Source organism: Culex quinquefasciatus, chromosome 1 (assembly GCF_015732765.1).
Source record: "Culex quinquefasciatus strain JHB chromosome 1, VPISU_Cqui_1.0_pri_paternal, whole genome shotgun sequence".
Classification (NCBI taxonomy): Eukaryota; Metazoa; Arthropoda; class Insecta; order Diptera; family Culicidae; genus Culex; species Culex quinquefasciatus.
This window is the reverse complement of record NC_051861.1, coordinates 51,945,241-51,965,929: the sequence shown is the minus strand read 5'-3', so window position 1 is coordinate 51,965,929 and position 20,689 is coordinate 51,945,241. Positions and strand designations below refer to the sequence as shown.

Below are 20,689 nucleotides of genomic sequence, written 5' to 3'. Positions count from 1 at the left end.
AGATATCGTGGCACTCGTTTTTTGAAACTGCTAACTTCAAAAAGCTATATCTCGGCAAATATACAACCAAATGTGTTAAAATTGATTTTATTGATAGATGAAAATGTATATTTTATTGCCCTGAAAACAGATTAAAAACAAGTTTAAGCGTGTGCTCAAACCAACCTCTGAATTTTTTCCCGATTTATATGTATGTAACCCCTTAATGTATTTTGTACGGCTTGTTAAGTTAAGTTTGGATCGCTGAAAGTCTTATTCAAATGGGGCACCTCTTAAGTCTGATATGGGGCACCTCAATACGACCTGTGACACGCTCTTAAGTCTGATAAAGCAGTTTCAGAAACTCAATCTTGATACCATTGTAGCTAAATAAAATACATTTCAAAATAATCCGAAAAAAGAATTTCTTCCAGATTGCTTCCCCAAATACCGATATCCCGATCCCGAAAATCTTCCCTTCGACTGATTTATGAGGACTTTGAGTTGTCAACCTCCGTAACATACCGCTTGTGGTCGGATTTGCATCTGCAGGAGCCTTAGGAAACCCATCATTTACCACCACCCGCCAGTCAAGCTAGACCAACGACAATAGCTTAATACACATTTCCAATTTCTTCCCCTCGTCGTGTCTGCGAGGCGTATTTTCACGGATTCACGGCTGGTAGCATCATGTGAGATTTACCCTGAGAGCATCTCCTTCTTTGTTTTTTTTTTATTTCATTTCTTTAAGTGCTGTCGTTTGCACACGACAGGCCCTGCTGGGCGCTGCCTGGATTGGTGCAAACGCTAAAAAGGGGGGCGCAGGCAGCATCCACCGGCTGAGTGGCTGTGGTCGCGTGAAAAAGTGGGCTAACGTTGAAAATATTGTGAGCCTCTGTTACTGCAGAAGGGCCAAGGCTCTAACCTATCACACACATTGCTTCCTTTTTTCCGGACGTTCGTTGGATTCACCAACCGTCAGGATCGTCAGTGTCTTGCGAACCTTCGTGGTGAACGGACACTAGAGCTGCGGTATTTTTTACTACCTAAGCTCAGAGTTATTTCAAAACAAAATTCACAGTCTTTTTAAAGACTACCTGAGTTATTTTCCAAAATTCTAAACAGTCTTTTCAAGACTAACCCCGCCTGAAATTTTGTTGTATTTTACAAACGAAGCCATCTTTTTAAGAGAACTTTGCTTGCAAAATGCGTCAAAACAAAGGTAAACGCAAATCTTCTGAAGATTTGGTCGTTACGTCGGTGAAGCGTTTGAACGCTAAACCGGCTAACGGAAACAGAAAAGAAAACAGCCTCTTCTGAGGTCTGATTCTGATTCTGAATGTGAGGTCAATCCTCCAATTCCATTGACAAACAGTTTCGGTGTTTTATCCGAAACTGATGACAAGGAACCTTCTCCTCGTACTGAGCCTTCTGCCGTCGAGAAACGAGTAAAGGCTCCGCCAATTGTTGTGACTTCCGTCTCCGATTTGGCCAGCTTTCGAACGCAACTGAAGAATTGCAAGGAAACTTGCAATTTGAAGGTTTCGTTCCAGCTTGGTCGAAGAGGAGAATGTCGCTTGTTGACGGAATCTTTACAAGATCACCAAACTTTTGTTGGTTATTTGAAAAACCACAAACACAATTTCTACACGTATGAGACCAAGAATGCTCGGCCATTCAAGGCGGTCTTGAAAGGTCTCTCCAACGACTTGTCGGTGGATGAGATCATGCCCCATCCCAAGTAATACCAATGAAGAAAAAATCAAACGGGAATATTTCTCGCTTTGGTTTGACTTCACAATTTTATCTGATTCATTTCAACAGAAATGAAATCAACAATTTGAAACTTTTGGACAAAGTACAGTTTTTGTTCCATGTACGGGTAAAGTGGGAGCATTTTAAGAAACATGGCGGTAATGGCCAGAATCTGACCCAGTGCCGGCGTTGCCAGGCATTCGGTCACGGTACTGATCATTGCGCCATGGTTCCAAAATGCATGGTTTGCGGGGATTCTTCTCACGACAAGGACAATTGTCCCGTGAAAGAAGTCACCCAATTTAAATGTGCAAATTGTGGTGGAAATCACAAATCAAATTTCTGGGATTGCCCCATCAGAAAAAGGTTTTGGATTCTCGTGCTAAGCATCAGCCGAAATCCAAACCGAAATTTTCTCAAAGTCAGGTTGTACCTGCATCTTTAAATCAAACGTTCGTGCTGTCTCACTCGAACAATGCTAGAAATACCCCTACCTTGGAAAAGTTAGGTAACAACAATGGCATTTCTTATGCTAACGTCGTTTCGGGTTCATCCACAAATTTTAAATCCTCTACCAATCTTTCTGAAATTGGGCAGGTACCTCAAATCTCATTTGAAAATGTTTCTGCTGGCAAAGCTTTGGGATCTTCTGATCTCGGCGATGTTACGTTTGAAAAAATGACTTTTTTGCAAAACTCACTGTTTGGTTTGATTCAAACAATGAGTAATGCTACATCCATGATGGAAGCAATCCAGATTGGATTAAAATTTGCGAATGATGTTGTTCTTACCCTGAAGTTTAATCATGGATCTAAGTAATTCCATCAATATTATGAATTTTAATGCTCGCTCTTTAAAAGCGAAAGAAAATGAATTTTTCAACTTTTTACGAGTTCATAACGTGCATGTTGCTGTTATAACCGAAACATTTTTAAAAACTGGCACTTATTTGAAAAGTGATCCAGATTATAAAGTTATAACTAATAACCGAATGAATCGAAATGGCGGTGGAGTTGCAAAAGTTATCCACCGTAGTTTGACTTATACCACTTTACGTGACTTTAAGTTGAAAGTTATTGAAAGTTTGGGCATTGAACTTGAAACTTCTTTTGGGAAAATTATGATTGCAGCTGCATATTTGCCATTCCAATGCACTGGGGAAAATAAAAATTATTTCAAAGGGGATTTGAATAAACTTACTCGGCATAGATCTCGATTTTTGATTATCGGTGATTTTAATGCCAAACACCAATCTTGGAATAATTCTAAAGTAAATTCCAATGGTAAAATTCTATTCAGAGAATGCACTTCTGGTCTTTATTCGGTTTTATACCCGAATGGGCCAACTTGCTTTTCTTCTGTTCCATCCATCCATCAACAATTGATTTGGTTTTGACAAATCAAAGTCAGTATTGTGGTCCTTTAGTAACTCATGCTGATTTTGATTCTGATCACCTTCCAGTAACTTTTTCACTTTCTCATGAAGCAGTTATCAGACCCAATAGTTCTGTGTTTAATTACCACAAAGCTAATTGGGACAGGTATCAGCATCATATTGAGAATAATTTGAATCATGATTTTGTTTTAGAAACCAAAGCTGATATTGATTCAGCCTTGGAATCTTTAACTAATGCAATTTTGGATGCAATGAATATTGCTATTCCTAAAGTCCAAGTCAAATTTGATTCTCCCATTATTGATGACGATCTTCAGCTTTTGATTCGTCTGAAAAATGTTCGCCGAAGACAGTATCAACGTTCTCGGGATCCTGCACTGAAGCGAATTCAAAAAGATTTGCAAAAGGTTATTGACCACAGATTCACTCTCCTGCGAAATGAAAAGTTCGCAAGAGATGTCGAACAAATTAAACCTTATTCCAAACCTTTTTGAAACTTTCAAAGGTTCTTAAGAAACCTCAAAACCAATCCCTTCTTTAAAAGATGGTGATAATATTCTATTAACTAATGGGAGAAAGCTCAAAAACTTGCTCAGCAGTTTGAGAGTGCTCATAATTTCAACTTGAATGTTTTGAGTCCTATTGAAGATCAAATTTCAATAGAATTTCAGAATATTGTTGAACAAGAATTTTCATCAGATGAAGTTTTTAATACGGATCTGAATGAAATAAAATCTATTATCAAAATAATTAAAAATATGAAAGCCCCTGGTGAGGATGGCATTTTTTACATTTTAATTAAAAAAATACCAGAAGCAACTTTAAGTAGCTTGGTTAAAATTTTCAACAAATGTTTTGATTTGGCATATTTTCCCAGTAGTAGGAAAAATGCCAAAGTAATTCCGATTTTGAAACCGGATAAAAATCCTGCTGAAGCTTCGAGCTATCGGCCCATAAGTTTGCTTTCATCTATTAGTAAATTATTCGAAAGAATAATTCTTAACAGAATGATGACGCACATTAATGAAAATTCAATTTTCGCTGATGAGCAGTTTGGATTTCGCCTTGGGCATTCAACTACTCATCAGTTGTTGAGAGTTTCAAATTTGATTCGAAGCAACAAATCTGAGGGCTATTCTACTGGCGCTGCTCTTCTAGACATAGAAAAAGCATTTGACAGTGTTTGGCATAAAGGTTTGATTGCGAAATTGAAAAGGTTTAATTTTCCGATTTATATCGTGAAAATTATTCAAAATTATTTGACGGATCGTACTCTGCAGGTATGTTATCAGAATAGCAAATCTGACCAACTACCTGTACGTGCTGGCGTCCCTCAAGGAAGCATTTTGGGTCCAATTTTATACAATATTTTTACTTCTGACTTGCCTGATTTGCCCCCAGGATGTCAGAAATCACTTTTTGCTGATGACACAAGCATCTCCGCCAAAGGCAGAAGCCTTCGTGTCATCACAAGAAGATTACAAAAAAGCTTGGATATTTTCAATTCTTATTTGAAAGAATGGAAAATTACTCCAAATGCTGCAAAAACTCAACTTATTATTTCCCTCACAAACCAAGGGCTGATTTTCTTAAACCAAAAAGTCATCACATTATAAAGATGAATGAGGTAAATTTAAAGTGGGAGGATCAAGTGAAATATCTTGGACTTGGTTTTGACAAAAACCTTACTTACAAGGATCACATTGAAAGTATCCAGGTTAAATGTAACAAATATATTAAATGTTTGTATCCACTTATAAACAGGAATTCTAGACTTTGTCTCAAGAATAAACTGTTAATTTATAAAAAAAATTTCAGACCTGCCATGCTTTATGCTGTGCCGATCTGGACAAGCTGTTGCTTAACCAGGAAGAAAAAAACTTCAGAGGATTCAGAACAAAATTCTGAAAATGATTCTGAAACTTCCTCCCTGGTTTAGCGCCAGTGAACTTCATCAATTAGCCGAAGTTGACACTTTGGATGTTATGTCCAATAAGATAATTGATGCATTTCGACAAAAATCATTGCAGTCTTCAGCTGCATTGATCCGCTCTTTATATAGTTTATAAGTTAGTTTTAAGGTATCCCTTTTCCCTTTTGTACATGTAGGACCTCCTACATTTGAAATCACTGAATAGCGAAAGCTACAATATTTCATGAATAAATGAAAGTTGCTAGTATTTAAAATTGAGGTGAAAAGTCATCGTTTGTGATTGGACACTCAATAATATTTTAACTGAATGAATGTACATGGAAAAGAAATTTGAATAAATATAAATTAAAAAAAAAACCGTCAGGATCGTGCCAAAGACATCTCTGAGCTCGTGAGAGTGGAGTGCTTGAAGTGAAAATGTGAGTGCATGTGCGCGCGCTTGTCTGAGTGAAAGACGGGGTGATTAGGGTCAACTAGCAGAATACCGTGCTGGATACAACACAAACAAAGTTTGTTGTTCTTTGCCCCAGACTCGTGGATGGAAATAAGAAATTGAGAGCATTTCCGGTTGTCCCGTTTGTGGCGTTGGCCTGTGGTGTTCATGGATAAGAAATCCTTTTTATTCCGGAAAAAAAGTTTTATTTAATCGAAAACATTCATTCATGGCAAAAGTAAGCTTAAAAACATGCAAAGCAAACCATCCACTCTCACGACTCCCGGGTCTTTTGTGGTCTCTTTTGCAAGTTTCTGCTCGAACCTAGGAGTCCAAAGGCTTGAATGGGGAGAGCACCCAAACCTATTTTTACTTCAAGGAACCTTCTACTCCAGGGTTCAAACTGACGACCTTTGCATTGCGAGTCCAACCCGCCGCCAGCGATTCCACCGGAGCAGGCTTGGTTTGGTGTGTTGTTTGTACTTAAAGCATGGAGACGACTGCTGCACTTGGAATGACTTAACGGCCTAACATCCAAGACCGGGACCGACGTTTTACTTCCCCATCCGATGGAAGGTTGGAACAAATGGGAATCGAACCCATGATCTTCCGCTTACTAAGCGGACAGCTTAACGATTCGGCCAAGCCTGCTACCAAACATGCACGAAGGATTAACTCAAATATACAGTAATCTACCTAAGGGTTTTAAGAATTTCGAGAATTAAAACTCATCCTTGCTTCCACATTACTGATCTTTTTTTAGGTTTCAATGGTTTTCTGTTGCTAATAATTTTAGTGGTTTACAACGGAAAGACACCACTGGCTCAGTCGCAGAACTTTCACCAAAATGGTTGAAATGTGGTAGTAGAACCTGAGCAGTGGCCACGATGAAGGGAGAAAATCCTTGCGAGACGAAGCACCGGGAGGTGCTAAGTTATTAGTTTGTTTGCTTTCAACTAAAAATCTACATAAAGAAAGAGGATTTATAATGCAGGTACTCGGCAAATACTATAGCAGCTCAGGAAAGATTCTAAGAATCTCGGTTGCCTTTGTCGAATGGAAACGAGTGAAGTTTCCTGCGGAGAGGGAGAAAAAAAACTACCCTTAAGGGTGTAAAGACCAGCTTCGAAAAGAGTGAGATTTAGGATATGAGCACTTCTTTCGACACCTTCGAAGCTTTTTCTTGGTGCCAGCCAAATGCACAGCACAGCTCGGCACATGCAAACGTATGACGACACGAGAATGTACTAAATACTTGTCTGGAGGAAAGCTCCTCTATGCTGTCGTACGAAAAGCACAATGAGTGCTTGGCTGATGCAAAAACAACATCAGCTCAAAGGAATGCTTTTCTTGTCGTTGTTCTCCCAGTACTTTCTAGCCGGGATTCCCCTGCTGGATACTGTAGCTAAAGCTTACGATATAGTGAACAATGTTTGACTTTGCTTTGAAAAGGTCCAATAACGAAAATTTTAACAGTAACTTTTTCTAAAACATTTTTTTCAGCAGCACACTCAAATTGAATAATAAATTTCATCTGGAACAATCCATTTTTGAGCCTTTCCTAAATAAAATCCCATTTTAGTGCACCAACAATAGAAAGTTTGCATGCAGTTTTGCTGCTTAAAGTCGTTAGCTGAAATCTTTAATGAATCTTCTTCGTTGGGAGCTCAAGTATGTTTCGTTTTTGTTTGCAGTTTCAGTTGAAAACATGGTCATATAAAATGAACACATTGTTGCACGTGATAATTTGCTACAGCAGACGACAGCTTGAAAGGAGTCTACTGGGACGATTTAAGCGAGCGAAAATAGTTTTGTGTTGTTTATACTTTAGTAGGCAAAGTACTTTTTATGTAATTTGATTATGTTGTGCACTGCCACTCAGATCAAGTCCGTCCCCTATGCAATTTTGTCAATTTTGAATTATTGATGCAGTTTGGTTCAAAATCATGTGAACTATCAGAAAAAAGACAATAAAATTCAGTAGTTTATTCCAGAAAACCTTAGCTAATTCCACTTTTTCGCGAAATTCTAACACGTAGCCTTAGGGGCGGGACAAATTTGCCTTGTGTTTTTCTCGGCTTGCTGTTTTTACATATTGGACGGACTAGATTAGAGCGGCAGTGCACTTCTGTCCACTTAAAAAAAATTAACTTTAAATGCTATGGGATCAGTTTTAAAAACCACGTGCCTTCTTTGAATCTTCATTATATTAAATTGACTAATAGAATTTATTTATACCCTATTTATTTTTATTTTCAGTACTGGTTGCAATAATCTCAGGTACCCTTTCTCAAGGAGTCGACAAATTAATAATGTAGAGTTGTGCTTTCGTTTCAAAACATGTTTTTTCATAAAATACCACAAAATTTCAATCGACACAATAAAATCACATCTTGCTCTCACTTCTATGATACATAAGCCTCTTAAAGCCCTCCCCAGGTGCCGAACGAAATCCAGTAAACCAAGTGTTTCTTCCCACTTTGTTTGAAGCTGTCCCTAACCTCTCGAAATGGCGCGAGATTGTGGTGGCAGACAGTGTCATTTTGATAGAAGAAAAGCTGACAACACTGCGTGCGTGCGAGTGTATGTGTGTGTGTGTGTGTGTGTGTGTGTGCGAGAAAACGTAAAAGTTATCACTCACTTTGGCTAATGATGTAAACAAATTCCGAGCAAAAACGTGTCTCCGGTGGCGACTTTGCCAACGCCCCCGGAGCAGGGTTTGGGGGACGGGCTGTCTAAATGATAGAATAAACTTCCCTTCGGAGAAAAATGCGACAAAATAGATATGTAACATCCAATTTGGGCTTAATGTTTCTTCGAGTGCGAAGGGTAGAAAGTTTTTCCTTGATAAGATTTGCGCGGGATGGGAAAACGAGCTGTTGGAAGCTGGTGTGACCGAGATGTTTGTGGGAGTGGGAGGAAAAAAACTTTTCGGGAGATTTTCATCCATCGCTGGGCAGAGTGAAAGATGAGAACAGCAATGGTCAAACGGAGGGATAATGGGTACTGCCAAAGAACGTTTTTGGGGTCAACAGTTCTTTTTATGAAAGTGTGTTGTTGTTTGTTTAGAATGAAGCTTAACTATGAGAATTAAAAAGAATGAATTATTATTCAATAGAATGTTTCTTCAATTTGTTCAACCTTCAACCTAACATTATTTTAAGCACGGTGCCAGTTTCAAAACTCGAATTTTTTTAAGTTGATGTCAACAAATGCTAGTTTCGTCAAAGTATGACAAATGTGGGCTCCCTGGCCAGAATTCAATCGACATAATTGAATTTAAGAGAATTCTCCGCCAATAAATAAAATTGTAAATGTCAAGCATAAATACTACACAATCATCTTAAGAGCGAGTTTTTCACCGATGTGAAACAGGTCGTATCGAGGTGCTCCGATTTGGATGAAACTTTCAGCGTTTGTTTGTCTATGCATGAGATGAACTCATGCCAAATATGAACCCTCTACGACAAAGGGAAGTGGGGTAAAACGGGAATTGAGGTCCAAAACACATGAAAATCTTAAAATTGCTCGCATTTCCGAAACTTCATCAATTCCAACTTAGATGCATTCGAGGTCTTTTGAAGCCCTTCAAAATGTGCTTTAGACATCCACGATTGGTTTGACTTTTCTCATAGCTTTTGCAAATTTGTTGTTTTTTAAAACCTTAATAACTTTAGCCTACCCATACTCCCATAGGTCAAAAGTTAATTTCATGGACTATAAGCCTACGATATTAACTTTTGGCCAATCGCAGTTTTTCTCATAGTTTTCGATTTTTCTAGAACAAACATTTTACAACGTTAGTTTTTGCCCTGTAGGCCAAGAAGACGGCACTTTTTGGTCTCAATTTTGTCATATTCGGAATCCTCGGTCAATTTCACGTAAGTTAGAAGTATTGGAGTTGTAATTTTGATTTAAAAAATAATTAAATAAAACATTTTTGAAAAAAGAAATAGATCTTATTTACCCTATGATCAATACGTCAAATGCTGTATCAAGTAGGCGAAAACTTGTTTACCCCTAATCCGACAAAATTCTAAATAATATTTTAATTAATTCTAAATGGCATTTTTTCCAATCAAATTCAAAATTCCAACACCTCAATCTAATGTAAATTTTTCTGAGGATTCCGAATATGTCAAAATTGAGACCAAAAAGTGCCGCTATGGAGGCCTACAGAGCAAAAACTGACGTTGTAAAATGTTTGTTCTAGAAAAATCGAAAAACTATGAGAAAAACTGCGATTGGCCAAAAAGTTAATACCGTAGGCTTATAGTCCATGAAATTCCCTAACTTTTGACCTATGGGAGTATGGGTGTTGGAGGCTGTTGCCAAAAGTTATTAAGGTTTTAAAAAAATCAATTTTTAACAGTAATTTGCAAAAACTATGAGAAAAGTCAAACCAATCCTGGATGTCTATAGCACATTTTGAAGGGCTTCAAAAGACCATTCGAATGCATCTAAGAGAGTTGGAATTGATGAAGTTTTACGGAAATGAGAGCAATTTTAAGAATTTTCATGTGTTTTGGACCTCAAACTTCAATGCCCGTTTTATCCCACTTCCCTTTGTCGTTGAGGGCTCATATTTGGCATGAGTTCATCTCATGCATAGACAAACAAACGCTGAAAGTTTCATTCAAATCGGAGCAACTCGATACGACCTCTAGAACAAACCGAGCAGAATCTACAAATACTGCCTCTTAAGCAACCATGTGCACCCCCTTATTGTTGCTACGCCCACTTGGTTTTTTGTAACATCTTATGTTATCTTTATGAAATGCCGTCTTTAAAATACTTACTTTTACTGTTGGTCGAAAGAAAGTAACGAAATGGCCAAATTTTCATCAACAAAAACAAGAGTTCTGACTTTTTAGCACTTGTATAAAAAGTATTTCTATTTGACACTGTTTTGGTTTTTAAGTAAATTTATACACAGATGCCAAACTAATGCCTGGGAACAAACGTCTAATTGAAAAATCCAATACAAAAGTGCTTTTAGGAATTACAACATTATTTGTTTGCAGCTCGTTGCAAAAAGCTCTCGTCGTCATATGATTTGCTAAAATTGTTTAGAAAAAAAAAATCATTTTACGTGACTACTCTTTTTCTTGAAAAGAACCAGCCAAAGGAAATCAAGTGACATGAGGTACAAAGATTTCCGTTTCCGTTAAGTTTCCCCTACTCACGGGGGAATGCCGCTGCTCAACATTATACCTTAAACTCGCTGGTGGCAGACGAAAGTATCGCTTCGGTAATTGAATGCGACAAAATGCAAATAAATATTCCGCTTAGCCGGGAAAATCCCATCGTAATCAATCCTACTTTCGTTCTGTTTGTTTTCACCACTTTTCCTGGGTTCACATACTTACAAACAGATGCACACACCCACACATAAGGCCACACACGCCTTACTTGACATCATCGTGCGAGCATATAGGCTAAGCGCCTCCAAGCAGTTCCTATTTATCTTCTCTGTGTGTGTATGTGAGTGTGTGCTCTTTGCTCACACAATCACCCGGAAAGTGGCAACAAAGTCCATGTCCACGAAGGGGGTGGTGAAGGGTGGGTGGGAAAACAAGTCCGACGTCGAGCAACTCTCAGCGACGATGCCGCACTCGTAATCATTTTCCCACAGCGGCTGTCCCGGTGCTGTGTGTGTATGTAACTGGTAAAGAGCCGTAAAAACTGCTGAGGAACTGCTGCTGCTACTGCTTTGTCCTGTTCGGTTCGGTTGGCTGGTTGCCTGGTTGATGCATTCCGAACTTTGGCCATTTGGTACTTTATTTTTATCTCTCTGAGTGGGACTGAAAGCATATTCTTAAGCAATCTCTCCTGCACTGGCAGTGTTGCTGTGGGAATGGCCTCGCGAAACTGTCCACTGGAGTGGCATTGAAACTTTTGCCTAGCAACTCCAATATTTGAAAATGTTTTTATCCTAAAATATCCACAAAGGTTACAATTTCAATAATGACAGTTGGACCGATCGTTACTAAGATATTGTCATGTCATCGTCGTCGTGACAACTTATCGTATGTGCATTTTGAGCCAAATTGAGTTAAGAACGCCATTTTGTGCAGCTCACAATGCTTTACCTTTTAACCTTCACAGATACCCAATATTCGATATTCAACGAAATCCGAAAAATCTCCGTCCATTTTTGAAAGAAGTTTCAATCTTGTTGTGCTATCTAGACACAGCCTTAAAATTGATGTAAGTGCGACAACTGGCCAAAGGGCTTCCAGGTCAGAACGCGTTAGACGCACGTACAAGTCAGACTACCGTAAACATTTGTAATTATAACTCGGGACTCCAGCAATCAACTTCAACCAAACTTCGGGACACTTCACAAAATGGTAAGCCAAACAAAACGTGTTTGTTATTGTTTGCATTGCGTGCACTCATTTTTGTTTATTTAAGGTCAAACATTAAAATGCATTTTTCTCGGAACGTCGAAATGGCGGGTGCGACAAGATAGCACGACGACGTCGATGTGGAAAAAATGGTTGGTTTGATAAATTTCTTCCATGATTTCTTTTCAAGCACGATGTATTTCAATTTCAAAGGTTTCGAGTAACGGACCCAATCCTGTAACAAAATGATTGTAAAAATAGTCTAACTTTGTTGTTAATCCTTTTTTAAGATTGAATGAAAAATATATCGTGGTAATTCTCAGTCAACTCACACGACAGCGTGAAAAGTTACCGCGACCTCTCTTCGATTATTGTCAAACATTGTCCTACGGGGTGATTTTGTTCTTGTCAAAGAGACGCCCGATTTGATGACGTACTCAAAGTATCGAAAAAAAACTCTTCATAAAATTCAAAAACGTTTGAATTGCTGCCATTTCCCGTTACTCATTTATAAAAATCAAGAGACATCTCAATAGATGGGAAAATAATAGTAAATTATGTATCAGCAATATCCAGTCCAGAGCGGAATTTATTTTCATTTTGTACAAAGTAAATCATGGGTTACTTTTAAGAGTATACCAATGTTATACAAAGTTGTAGTGCAGACAGAACAAAAAAAAAAAAAGATTCATAATTATAAAGGAGTTTGTGTGTATTTTTCACGAGTTATCCGAATTCAACGAAAAAGTTTTTTGAAAAAGTAATAGTTTCGACACATTTGAACCATTTTTTTCGAAGTTTAAAACCCTAAAAGTCAATTAATTGAACAAGAAATATCCAAAAATTTGTCGAAAATGGTCAAAATCATCACCTTTTCGAAAAACTTAAAACTCTCGCACTCTTGAAATTTCACATGAAAGTTCCATATAATAATGTTTTGATATCGTTACGATTTCGAGCTATAAAATCGTGAACAACAACGAAAAAGTAGCAAATTGACATTAAATGGATTTAAAAATTAATAATTAAAATGCACAAATAAAAGCCCATCAGTATGGAATCATAAGCATAAGCATAAGTGCCCACCCGCAGTTGCTACTCCGTTATTGACCAGGACCTCCAGAAGTTACATCCACGAGCCGTGGAAGATAAGTGGGAGCTATCTTTCCTCGCTTCGCAACTTCTCAAAGGCCCCTATCATGCTGATCAGTACCGGCGCCGGCCACGACCAGTGGTAGGGTCACAGGGAAGTGGATGGGAATGTTAGTCCGATACTTGAGTGATAGAGACCGCCCAATCGACTGCATCTCCGACAAAGTATCACATGAGTTTTGAGGGGGTTAGTAGATGGGTATGAGGTCAGGATTCACGAGTGGCAGTGATGTGACCATGAGCATTTTGTTTATCGGTTGAAAATTTTAAATCTTAGGCAGCCGGCTGCGGAAAGATAGATAATTGATTATTTAAAAGTTTTTTATCGAACGCGTGCCAGCCGAGCAGTAGTGCTATGGGCTGGACTTATCAGTATATTTTTACTGTTTTTACAATTTAGATAACGCGAGCAAATTTCAAAAATAGTAAAAAAATGACGCTTTACTCTTCATAAAATCGATAGTTTGATGAATTAATAATAAAACTGCCAGTTGGAATAAATTTTTACGTTCATTTACGACGAAAATTATCGCGAAAAAACAGGACTGCGCGTTCCCAGAAGCACTGCACTTATGACGACATTATTCAATTATATTAACCAATCACCCCATGCACACAAACAGCGACACAAAAGAAATGAAAATAAGCATGCAAAAACAAGACAGCTCGTCCCCGTGGGCAGCGCACTTATGATGCCATTATTTAATTATAATAACCACTCACCTAAGCACACAAAAAGCGACACAAAAGAAATGAAAATGAGCATGCAAAAACAAGACAGCGCGTCCTCGTGGTCAGCGCACTTATCTAATAGCCCATCAGTATGGAATCGTACAAAAACCTCAATCACCTAATCTTCGAAATTTTCATTTCCCCTCCCTGCTTGGAATTTTCTCCATGCAACATTTCTAAAAATTAAGTTATATTAAGTTCTATGAAACCTAAAAGGGTCAAAATTTCGCTGTTTCTCACTTCGTTGCTACGTCACAGATTAATTATGTAGCAAATGAAAAGTTTGACATAAAAAAGTTTCCCATAGTCACCACTTGAAAAATAGTTGTTTATGCAACATGTTGCAAAAAGTAGATTTTTTTCAGCACGAGTCGTATTATTATTTGTATAAATACAACGAGTGATGAAAAAATTTAGTTTTGCAACGAGTTTCATACAACGTTTTTTGCAGTTCCGAAAACACATTTTGTACAGAATTATTGGACAAATGTTCATGCAATCGCATAAATCAAAAAATACAAGTGCTGAAAAGTTCAACTTTTCAGCATCCATTTCAGTGCTGAAAAGTAGAACTTTTCAGCATTTGTTTTGAAAAGGGTTACTATTTGATTCTGTTATCATTAGTACAGAAAAGTAGGCTGTTTCGTCGTTCAAGAGTGACAGGAACACGAAGTAGTTTCACGAAAAATCTATTTCTTATCCGATCTGTCATTCAAGTTTTGGAGCGGTTTTAAAATGATACGAGACATATGTCGAAAAAATATGGAAAATTTCGTCACGTTGCAACGCCGGAATGTGCCGATTTTATGTTAGTCACAAGCGTACAAGTGAGCTCAAGTTATTGCTAGATAATTTTGAAATTGATACTGATATTTCGCGAATTAGAAAAAAAAAACACTTCGGTCATTTTGAATCTGTTTCTTTTTATTGAATAAAACGTTTTTTACAACCTGACTTTCAAATGAGTTTTCTCGATTTGAAAAACAATCTTTTTGTTTTTTGAATTGTAATGCAGTGCACTTAAAAATGAAAGTATCTCTGACTTACGGTAGTCGCAAACAATATCCCTCTGCGGGCTGCAAAGGTTTCAAGACAGGGTCAACCTTTAACCGTTGAACTGACGGAAAGTGGTGGACGGTAGCGGCCAGGTGAGGCGTCCTGTGTGTGTATATGTTTACTCGGAACACACTTACATTAGCTTTCTGGAGAGCAGAGCAAAAAAAAGGGAAGCGATGTGAAAATTGTGATAAATGAGGTGAATGTGAACACGCTGCTTCCCTAAGCTTTCCGGGGATTCTTTTTCTGCTTCCTTTCTTTATTTCAGGCAAAGACTGAAGTTTCTGCACCTGACGTAACATCCCAAGAGCGAGCGGGCAGGAAGCAGTGGGTTTGCACCTTTTTTGGAACATGGCACATGGCCCCGGTAGCAGTCTGTTTCGAGGAGAGCTATTCTATTCTTATCTCCCTCCTCGTAACAAATGGGTCTCTCTTCGAGACGATAAATTATCATCGTTGTACTGTTTAATGAGGGTGTTTGATTTTTTGGGATTTTCTCTGCTGCAGGTTGGAGTACATTTTTGGTGAAGGTTTTCTTAAAAATTAATATCACTTCAAGCAAGACCACAGCTTTAGTTATGAGCGCTTAGTAGGGTGGCAATTTTCGGTCACATCTTGAAAAACAAAATTTGATTTGATCAGTTTTTTTGTCTGGGTCGATGTTTATTCGCGAAGGTGCCGCTAAATGATATTCATTGAGTTTAAGTTAAGCAAAACTGTTTTTTTAAGCCGGTACCAAGATTTATCTTAAAAAAAGTACATTTTCGATAACCAATATACCGTCATCTGGGGTGAATCGGGACTACAGTCTGAATAGGGACAGCAGTGTTTAGAGCACTTAAAGGTTTTAAATTTGGAAATGGATGTACACATTTTGTTGGTCTGAGTCTGTTCTATCCGAAACCATCCAGAAAAATCAAAATATTATGCTCTAACATGGTTAAAACTGCTGTCCCAATTCGCCCCATGTGTCCCAATTCACCCCAGTTGACGGTACTTCAAGTTATAGTATGGGTTATATAAAAATTACACTGACCTATAAAAAAAAGACAAAAATGACTGCGCAGGCTCAACTCGAAAGGTTTTTCTTTAAAGTTTATATGGAGATTTATGGCGGTGTTGGGGAGCCGAACGTCACACTTTCATGCAACCAAAAAATTGCAGAAGTGAACAGCGCCAATTCTCCATACAAAAATTGAAGAAAAACTATTCGACCTTGTCTAAATATTTTTGAAAAATTCAAAATGCACGTGTTTCTGGGGACCCCAAAGCTCATGCTTCCCCTTAAGTTGAGCCAGCGCAGAAATTTTGTTGGTTGTTATTATTTGTTTATAAATCAGTCATAAGTAATGTCAGTAGGGTGTTAGCTTCTTGTAGTTTTAGTATTTTCCATTTGTCAAGTTTTTAATATAATGATCCATTTCAAAAAAGCACCGTTTTCATATAGCTACTAACAAAGGCAAACTGAATTCAATATGGCCATTGGATTATCCTTCCAGCCTTTTTTCTTTCTTTGCGTCAAGTAGAAAAAACTTTCAAAAAACAATTTTCGATGCGTCGTTGTGGTTTCCTCCTTCACCCTCATCTAGTCAATGATTATACCGTAAACACTCCATTGTCAAAAGTGGCACACTCGAGGAAGTTTTCTATATTTTTCCCCCTATTTGGTTTGCGCACTTCCAATTTTCAGCAACAACAACTTGGTTTTTTTTCGCTCTCCCCTCGGAACGTTTTGTTTACCAAACCGACCGGTATTTTTTTCCTCCCCGTGAAGGGTGGGAAATGGGTGACAAACTTAACACATGTACTGTAAAACGACACTTTGCATATATGCAAATGTGTTTGGTCAGGCGTTTCGTTTCGTCTTCTTTCGATCGGCATCAGCACTGGAGCGTGCTCAGATCACAAGAGAATCAATGAACAAGGGAGTTGGGAGGAGAGTGGGGGACGAATTTCCAATACAGAAAGTTGATCGCAAACTTACATTCAAAAGCGCCAACCCACACCCACGTTCACTTTGAAGGGATCAATGGAGAAAGACAGCAAGGGTCACCGGGTTCGGTTCGGTTCGGTTCGGTCGTCGATTTCATTCTCATCGATGATGGGTGTGGTGTGACCCGGGGACGAAGGGATGTCAAGTGACGCTTTTTATTCCATCACAGGACGAAGGAAAAAATCGTCCCTTTTTCACACTGGCTGGGGTGACACTCACACGCTTCTCAAGCGTAAAACATCATATTCAGCATCATTATACCCCATTTTGCTGAATCGGCAGGACGTCACTTTTCCGTGGACGAGTCGATGTGTGGTATATGGACCGAATGAAAGAAAATGTTGCCTTTTTTCACCATTTTTTTTTCATCCTGCGCTCTTCAGTATCCTTGGAAAACCGCACTCACCCTCGTTGATTATTTCCCAGCTCATTGAAATTCTAATGGAATACGGGTTTTGAGGTTATTCTACTGGTTTATTGAAAAAAGTAGACGAAATCGCTTTGTAATGGGTGGAAAATCAGATTACTCGATGTTTGCCTGCCGTGATTTCAATTGTTATGCTAAGGAGTATGCTTAAAGCTTTGATCGCATATGCTTCATGCTTGAATTCGTGGAACTGGCATTTTCATAGACTTTTCGAGCGAGGGTTTAGATTTTTTTTATTGATTTTCGATGTTTTGTTATGATTCTGTCCGACTTCGTGTTATCCCACACTGTTCACAAATAAATTCAGTTAATGGAAGTCTTCTCATCGTAAGTTGTTTCATAACCTTGAATCAATTTTACATTTCGTCAGCTGTGTGCTATCTTGTGACATAGACCATTTTGGTCGAAAATGAGTTAATGATGACGTTTTGCTACACTTAACAAACACTACAAGATGCTTTAACCCGATTTTGATAACTCGCTTCCGTTTCCCGGATATCGCAATATACACTTTTGACATGCTTTTCAGATTTTTGTTTACATAATTTACTGTATCTTTTAACTGGTGTAACCAAATAAGTTGAAACATGGAGCTTTTGCTTAGCGCTAGTTTACGAACCGATTGCTTCAGGCAGTTTGACTTCATCATTAATAGTTTTGAAATTATTTACCATCAAATTTGAATAATCGATTTTCTCGAAAAGTACTAAATGGTCTTTGTCCCAAAATAGCACACAACAGACGATTTGATGATATCAGTTATTCGTTCGATTTTGTTTTTGAACAAAGATAATTACTTACTAAATGATTTTAGGCATGTTTGAAAACTAGGGGATATTCGCGTATGTTTGGTAGTTTAAAAATTGGTCTTTTACCTTTTCTTTGAAAAAAACCTCCTAACACCCTACCAAATTTTCACATTTTCAAGATTTCTTATATGTCTTGTATCTTTTCGGGATTGATCCCAAGCGCTAGCGATGTTTTATTAAATTGTTCCCCGGATCCAAACCTATAAGAAATCTCAAGAATATGACATTTTGGTATGGTTTTCGAAAACTTTCTGTAAGAAGAGCTGAAAAGATAAACATTCCAATAGTAAATTAAAAGTAATGTTCACATGAAAAAATGCAGCATGACATAAAGAAACATGAATGACTTGATCTCTGTTTGACTTGAAGTTAAAAACTTCAAATATATTTAATGTATTGTAAAGATGTGTGTGTGTGTGTTTTGTGCTTTGCATGGCAATTTCTCAGCAACTAGGGGTCGTATCAACAAAGTTCAATTAAGCAAAATATAAAGAATTTTCTCAGCTTTTTCAAAAAAAAATTCCAAAGGTGGACAAACATGAGCACTAATTTTAAAAATGAAAATTTGCAATTATTTTCAAAAAAGTTACCCAAAAATTGATTAAACTTGAAAACGGTGCACTTTATCATAAATTCACTAAAGAACTTTTTGATTTCAAATTCGATTTAACATCGAAAAAATTGCGACCAATCTTTCGATTTTTTGAAAAAATCTGTATTGATTCAAAAAATTATAACTCCGTCAAAGATTTTTTGCCCATTCTGGAAATTTCTGAAAAGTGATTTGATGTCCTCTAAAACATATTAAAAAAAATAAAATAAAATAAAAATGGTGTTTTTTGCAAATCAAGTTTTAGCGACAAGAAGTGAAATTAAAAATCACCAATATTTTTTACCGTGTATACTTTTTTTTCTAGTGTAGTCCTTATTCATACCTACAACTTTGCCGAAGACACCAAATTGATCAAAAAATTTCTTCAAAAGATACAGATTTTTAATTTTCACATATCATTTTTGTATGGACAGCTGCCAAATTTGAATGGAAAATTATATGAACGAACTAATGATGCAACATGGCTTCTTTGAGCATACCGAAGGCACCAAAAAAGTTTCAGCCGGATTAAAAAATACAAAAATTAAAATTATAGAAAAAAGACCGCTTCCGTAGAGAACTGCTCATATATAACATTGAAGTTTGGAGCACCTTGTAGCTCAGTATAGACCTTCAAAGATTCGCATTTTCTCGAACAATCGGCCCTGACAAAATCTAATGGCGTCTCGGGTGTCGCGAGGTGTGACGCATATCTTTTTTGCCGGGGACGATTTTTCGAAAAAAATGCCAAACTTGGAAGGTCTGTATCGAGCTCCAGTGTGCTCCAAACTTCAATGTTATATATATACCAAAAGATGCGCAAGAAGTTTGCCTGCACCCTAACGATGATGAAAATAATCGCTTCAGTGACCAAAGTGCTTAAAAAATTGGCATTTTTGTAAAAAATCTCTGTTTACAGGTTAAATGCTGTTTACGGGTTAAATGTAAATGCGGTTAAAGCGCCAGCTCCTGTTACGTCGAATCAAGCTCATATTTTGGATTTTGGGCTCAGTATGTTCACTGGAACAAACCCCTGAATGCCCGCCAAAAAGTCATTTTTGTTACACTTTAATATACATATCACTAATAGTTTAATTATTAAAATATATAAAATACAATAGTGTTTATTTTTTTCGTTTCAAAGAAGATTGTACGATAAAAAAATCGAAAATAATTGAAATTCCAAGAAACCGTCGAATTCTCTGAAATTTGTCTCTCGAAATACCTACTAGTTTACTTTTGTTAAAAATGGTTTAACTTTTATATTTTATTTTATATCACAAACATTAAAGTCATTATCAATCAATACCACGAAACAAAAAAAAAAACTCTGAAAGGCACCTACACCTTTGTACCCCGCTGCGATGTTTCAGTTCAACAATTTTCAACGAAATCATCCAACCATCTGTTTCCTACACTTTTCTTTCTGATTATTTTGCCGAGGCTTGCTGGCTGCTGCCACCAGCTGTTGAGGTAGATTTTTCCGCCTGCCTGGGGGGAAAATCCCCGCAAAACTCATGGTGGATGAGGACGACGACGACACCACATGTGAGAAAAATAAGAAGCACATGAAGCGTTTCCGTATCCTTTTCAATCTTCTTCCCCCTCGCCCTTCACTCATATCTAGAATCAGTTTGTGTGGGCGAAAGGTAGGCACGCCGTGTAATTATACCCAAAGTTGTTGGCTGATGTTACTAAGCTCGCTGAGGCGTCTGGAGTCGGAAGTGCGTTAAAATTAGATTAATGCTTCTTCTCGCTGGCTGCCACAGTCGTCTCCGGTCGTGCCGTGGTTGTTTGCTGCTTTGGGAGTTCTCTGTAAAACTGTAAAATTTGCTTTAAAGAATACTTCCAGGCTCGATTGTTGAGGAAATTGCAAACCTATATTTACACCTTAGCTTCCATCCATCCTGGGATACGAACTGACGACCTTTGGATTGTTAGTCCAACTGACTACCAGCGACTCCACCGAGGCAGGACCCAGGGACACGACTCGTACACCTGGACTGAGCTATCGACCTAGCCTTTTTAGGTTAGCCCGGGGCTAAAATTTACTTCCCGTCCGACGGAAGGCGTGGTCAGACA

At 37.9% G+C, this 20,689-nt stretch overlaps 1 protein-coding gene across 1 annotated transcript in view; it reads left to right on the top strand.

Annotated features, from left to right (window-relative positions):
• The window catches only part of LOC6039306, a 423,209-nt gene that overhangs the window by 392,238 nt on the left and 10,282 nt on the right, over positions 1 to 20,689 (top strand). The window lies entirely within an intron of this gene.